This window comes from Strix uralensis, chromosome 31 (assembly GCF_047716275.1).
Source record: "Strix uralensis isolate ZFMK-TIS-50842 chromosome 31, bStrUra1, whole genome shotgun sequence".
Lineage (NCBI taxonomy): Eukaryota > Metazoa > Chordata > Aves > Strigiformes > Strigidae > Strix > Strix uralensis.
This window is the reverse complement of record NC_134002.1, coordinates 272,034-277,470: the sequence shown is the minus strand read 5'-3', so window position 1 is coordinate 277,470 and position 5,437 is coordinate 272,034. Positions and strand designations below refer to the sequence as shown.

The following is a 5,437-nucleotide window of genomic DNA, read 5'->3' as shown; positions in this document are numbered from 1 at the left end:
GGCCTACGGCAACGCGAGCGCTCCTTGCCCCCAGCCCGTCCTGCCGTCTCGGCAGGCAGCTTCCAAAAACTGTATCCTGAGAACTGGAGACAAGGAAAAGATGCCCTGAAACACGGAAGGAGCATCCTGAACTGCTGCTGGGCCTTGGGAACACTCTCCTCTGGACTATCTGGCCATCCCCAGGGAGGGCACGTCGCAGATGGAAATATTAACCCAGTAATGATTTAGCAGCAAATCAAGATTTATTAATGACTAGCAGCACTTAATCATGAACCAATGTAAGGATTTACAAAATAATTCAGTAAAATACATTATGATTCGAATAGCCACTTCACTAGAGGTTCGAAAGTGAAAAAATTCACACTAACTTGCTATAAGGTATCCTAAACCAGAATATATATATATATGTCTATTCATAAATGTAAGATGTACAAACACACGCTTCCTCTCCCCAGAATCACCCCATCTCTCCCTTCAATTATCTGTGGAGTGTGGCCCCTCTCACATCATTCCCCCTTAACCACCGGCAAACCCTGGTGCTGGAATAGCCACAGAGGACGAGTTGTCTTCTCTCAGGCCGCCTTCTGCCTGCTCTCTCGAAGCAGATCTGGGGCACCACCTTCAGGTCAACTTCCCCAAAACAAAGCATCCTTGAGTCCCGTTTCTCTGGGGCCCAGCCCTGGTGCCTCAGAAGCCTCAGGGGCCTTGACAGCAGCTGTTCTGCTTTCAGCGGGAGCCTGCCCTGGCACCCTCGGGTCCAGGCTGGGCACTCAGCTGTGTGCCTGATGTCTGTCCACACAAGCCAGGATGACAGCAGGGAGCTCCCGTGCCCTTCGCCAGCTTTGAGACTGCTGTTCTTCAGGCCACTGCTCTCACCCCTCCAGGGACCGGCCCTGCTCAGCAAGCGCAGCGCAGGCGGCTGCCTCCTGCTTCTCTGCCAGGACTGCCATGCACCCCACACGTGAGCATGGCTCTGCCGTCGGCCGTAGGAGGCAGACTGAGGAGATGAGGCTGCTGCAGCGTTTCCCAAGGCCATGGAGAATGGCACGTGGGGCTGATAGCAGGAGCAGCCTCCTCTGCCTGGAGCTTACAGCTGCCTGTCCTTGGCCACGCACACCAGGGGCCACAACCGCCCTTGTTGGTGTTGGCCCAGAACAGTGAGACAACTCCTAGAGAGCGAGGACACGGCGCCTGCCAGAGGGTGTTGCTGGGGCTGACGTGGCCGGTGCTGCCTCTGTGCTGCCCCATGCTGTGTGTGGGAAGGGTGACACTGCCCGTCTCTGCTGGGCTGAGGTGGCTGCACATCCCTGCTTGCCTGCACAGCTGGAACCAGATGGGCTCTGCCACACCCACACATGTGCTGCTGCCTGTAGCAGTTCTGTTCTCCGGTGTACCAGTTTTGGGAAGGACCTGGTGGCAGAGGGCTGCGGAGAGCAGGGGCGCGGTGAGCTCCCCAAAGAGGTTGTGGTGCCATGCTGGGTTTTTCCTGCTGGCCGTTGGCAGGCAGTGCTGGGGGCCGGGCGCTGCTGCCTGCCACGGGGCCTGCACACCCCATCCCGCAAGCAGAGCATTCAGCGGCGTCTGTCGGGGGTGTCCGATCCCAGCTTCTGCCTCCCCTCCTGCTTGGAAACCCCCATGTTGTCCCCCCCCCGGCCCTAGAGACCACCGTGCCCAGCCCCCGGATCCAGCGACGCTGTGACATCAGCCCCGTTGCCAAGGGCACCGCGGGCACCGCGAGCCCTGCGGGCACTGCCTCAGCTGCTGCACTGGTGGTGACAAGCCCTCGGTTCTTGCAGCTGGCACATGCCGCTGGCAGCAATGCATCTGCTCCGTCTCCTCATCCTGCTGGCCCTGTGCTGGCCTGCGCACAGCGCCTGGGACAGCTGTGGGTAAGTGGCCAAGGCTCTGGGAGGGAGCTTGGGCACCCTGATGGGGGTTCCCTGGAGGGTGCCCGCTGGTCCCCCGTGGCCACACCACGGCTTCCCCATCCCCACACGGGAGCCTCGGCTCCTTGCAGCACCCGGGCTGCTGGCACAACTCGCCTGCGGGGCTCCAGCAGAAACAGGGGTGGCCACCCGCCCACCCCACGGGGCTCCCTGGCCTCGCTGTCCATGCAGCGCCCCATGGGGAGGGCAGAGGGCTGACCTTCAGCCGGGACAGCAGCGAGCCGTCGAGCAGGACGGTGATGAGTTTCTGGTTACAGGGGGACCTGCGGGCTGCAGCCCATGGCTACTGACGACGGCACCTCACACGTGGTGGGGGGCACAGACGCCCAGCCAGGGGCCTGGCCCTGGATTATCAGCATCCAGGATCCCTGGGCAGCGGGCACGGGGCATGTGTGAGTAAGGTCCCTCATCAGCCCGCAGTGGGTCCTCACAGCAGCCCACTGCTTCACCAAGGCCAGGTAAGGAGGGCCAGGAACGGGGATATCCCCTGGCACTCACGGGTGCCCCGTCCGCAGCACCACGTGCTACTCCTGTCCCCTTTCCTTGCGGTACGCCCAGTGCCTGGGCACTGCAGACCCCACCTGGGAGGCTGCTCAGGAGAGGGCTGGGCTCCTGCCATGGCTTCCTACAGCCTCCAGCTCGACACGCCATGAGCCCAAGGCATGCAGGCGCAGTCGCAGCCTCTGTAGCACTGCTTTCCTCTCCCCCACGTGAAGCAGAGGGCAGGGAACTGCTGGGCTGCTGCAGCACGTGGCTCCACTCCCTCTGAGCCCTCTCCCCATCTGCCTTCCAGGCACATCACCATGTGGCGCATGGTGGTCGGGGCCACCCGCTTGACTCAGACGGGCCCAGAGGCCCAAGTGCGCAATATTAAGCGGCTGCTGGTTCACAAAGACTATAGCAACATCTCGCAGAGGAATGACATTGCACTGCTGGAGTTGGACTGGCCTGTCCAGTGCAGCAACTCCATACAGCTTGCCTGCGTGCCTGACGCCTCGCTGAAAGTGTCAGCGCTGACAACCTGCTACATCAGTGGCTGGGGGTCCACAACGACGAGAGGTGAGTTCCCAAAGAGCGCTCGCGTCCCGAGTGCAAGCTCGGCACACGGGGGAGGCGGGCTGGGCTTCCTGACAGCAGAGGCGAGAGCCAGAGCCCGGCTGTGGGGACGTGTGCCCATAGAGAGATGGGCCTGGCCCAGGGCCCACGGCGAGACAGAAGGGCAACGCCGGTGCAAAGCCAAGCCCCAGGGAAGGGGCTCACCCAGACAGGGCAGGAGACCTGGCAACGAGCTGCTGGGTGTTAATTCCTTTCTGTGCTCACAGCTGAAGGACCAACAGATGTCCTGCAGGAGTCCAAGGTCCACCTCATCGACCTCAACGTCTGCAACAGCAGCCGGTGGTACCTAGGGGCCGTCCACCCCCACAACCTGTGCGCTGGCTATCCGCAGGGCGGCATCGACACCTGCCAGGTAGGAGCCTGCGACAAGGCAGCGCCCAGCGGCACAGGCAGCCCCGGCACAGCCGCCCAGACACACCCCGGCACGGGCTTTGCCTGGCCAGTCGCCGTCCTACCGCTGGGTCCCCACCACTGGCGGGGCTCACCTCCCCTTCCCCAGCTGCAGCTCCTTGCCCAGGGCCCCACTTGCCCCAGAGGCCCGGGACTCTGCCCAGAAGGCCCACCCAGCGCTCCTGGCAGCCCCGAGCTCCAGCTCCCAGCCCTGGAACATCCCTCTTGCACCCAGCCATCATCACTGTGCAGAGATGAGCACGAGCCCTACCCCACAGGCCCACGACCCCCTCCCAGACAAGGTTCTGTCGGTCCCAGCACCTGAGCAGAGCCTCTGTGCCGCGGATACAGCTCTGGGAGGTGCTGGCAGAGAGAAGGAGCCGGCCCTAGTGCTGCCAGTGACCACCCGACACCACCTAGACCCTCTCTCCTCCGCTGCAGGGGGACAGCGGTGCTCCTCTCATCTGCAGAGACAACCATGCTGACTACTTCTGGCTCGTTGGGGTGACCAGCTGGGGGAGAGGCTGCACGAGAGCAAAATGGCCCGGAATCTACACCTCCACTCAGCACTTTTACAGCTGGATCCTAGAACAGATGGGGCTGAGCCCAGCAGCAACGGCTGCTCCAACGCCACGGCCAGCCTTCCCCTCAACTCCCCTTCAGACGCCAAGGCCAACACCAACGCAATCAGGCAGGTTCAGCTTCTGCCCCTTTCTACTGCAGAAGTTGGTGGAATTCTTCACTTGGTTGCAGGAGCTCCTGCAGAACCTGAGGGAAGGCCTGAGCAGCAGGATGGACAGGATCCAGTGCAGGCTGCAGTGCACCATGACCATCTCCTGCAGGGGCTCTGCCTGCTGAGCCAACGGCAGCCTCAGCACCAACAGCCTGCTCGGTCCTGCCCACACCCCTCCAACTGCACAAAAAAATGATGTTGTCTTAGTTGTTGAATAAAGTTGCCACATTTCACAGCTCACCATGCTTCAGTTCCATTCCGTCTCCTGTCAAAGGCAAGGATTGCACTCCCGGCACCTGCAAAGTGAGGCTGCAGGCAGCCAAGTTGGGCACAAAGGGAAAGAGTCACTCCAAGGGGTGACCCCAAGCCTGGTTGGAGGGGAGGGGGAGGGTGCGGTGGGAGAAGGGACCACTGGTCACAGGGGGTGAGAGGTCTTGGGGACAGCAGCTGGAAACACAGAGTGTCTTAGGGCAGGTGCTGTGGGACCCCACTGTGCATGTGTACAGTGCACCAGTGAACTTGAAACTGGACTCTCGTGACCCGGCAGACACGGCTCTGGACAGAGCCAAGCTGTGCCTGATGCCAGGGTGAGGAGCTGGACATCCCACCACCGATATCCCAGGCGCTTGGTGTCCCTGCTGCCAGCTGAGCAATCTTTGCACATGCTGTGCTGGTGAATCAGGGAGTGAAGGGTGTTTGTGTTTCACTAGTAAACATCACTCCTGCCCATCGGGAAAGGCAGAGAAGGACTGGCCTCTGCTCCTGGCTATGGACGGGCTGGTTACGAACTCAGGGGCGCTGGTAAAGGCCTTGGCCTGTCTGTGTCAGTCTGTTCTGTCCTTCACATCAACCGTGTGTTTCTGTGCGTGTGTTTGTGTATCTGCCCTTTGGGATGCAGCATCAGTCCTTGGAACACACACACGGGGACAGCAGCAGCCACATCCATGAGAAGAGGAACCTCCTGGGTGTGAGTCCCCCAGATTCAGCTCTAGTGGGACTGAAAGGAGAAATCCCCCGTGCTCAGCGGTGCCCTGGCTGCTCCCTGACAGAACAGGGAAGGAAACCCAGAGAAACTCTGCAGCAGAGATCACGATGGGCAGAGGCAGTGCTGGCTGTGAAGGCGATGGCGAGGGCTGGCAGCTGGGCTGGCACTGGACAGTAACTGGGCTGCCTGCTGACAGAAGGGCAGCAAGATGCGAGCTCAAAGCTTTATACAAAAAGTTATTTAGTGATTGTTCTCTCCAGTAGGTAC

General features: G+C 61.0%; 1 pseudogene; it reads left to right on the top strand.

The window, feature by feature from the left end:
- Window positions 1-1,793: 1,793 nt before the first annotated feature.
- Window positions 1,794-4,310, top strand: LOC141936031 (acrosin-like; annotated as a pseudogene).
- The last annotated feature ends 1,127 nt before the right edge of the window (window positions 4,311-5,437 follow it).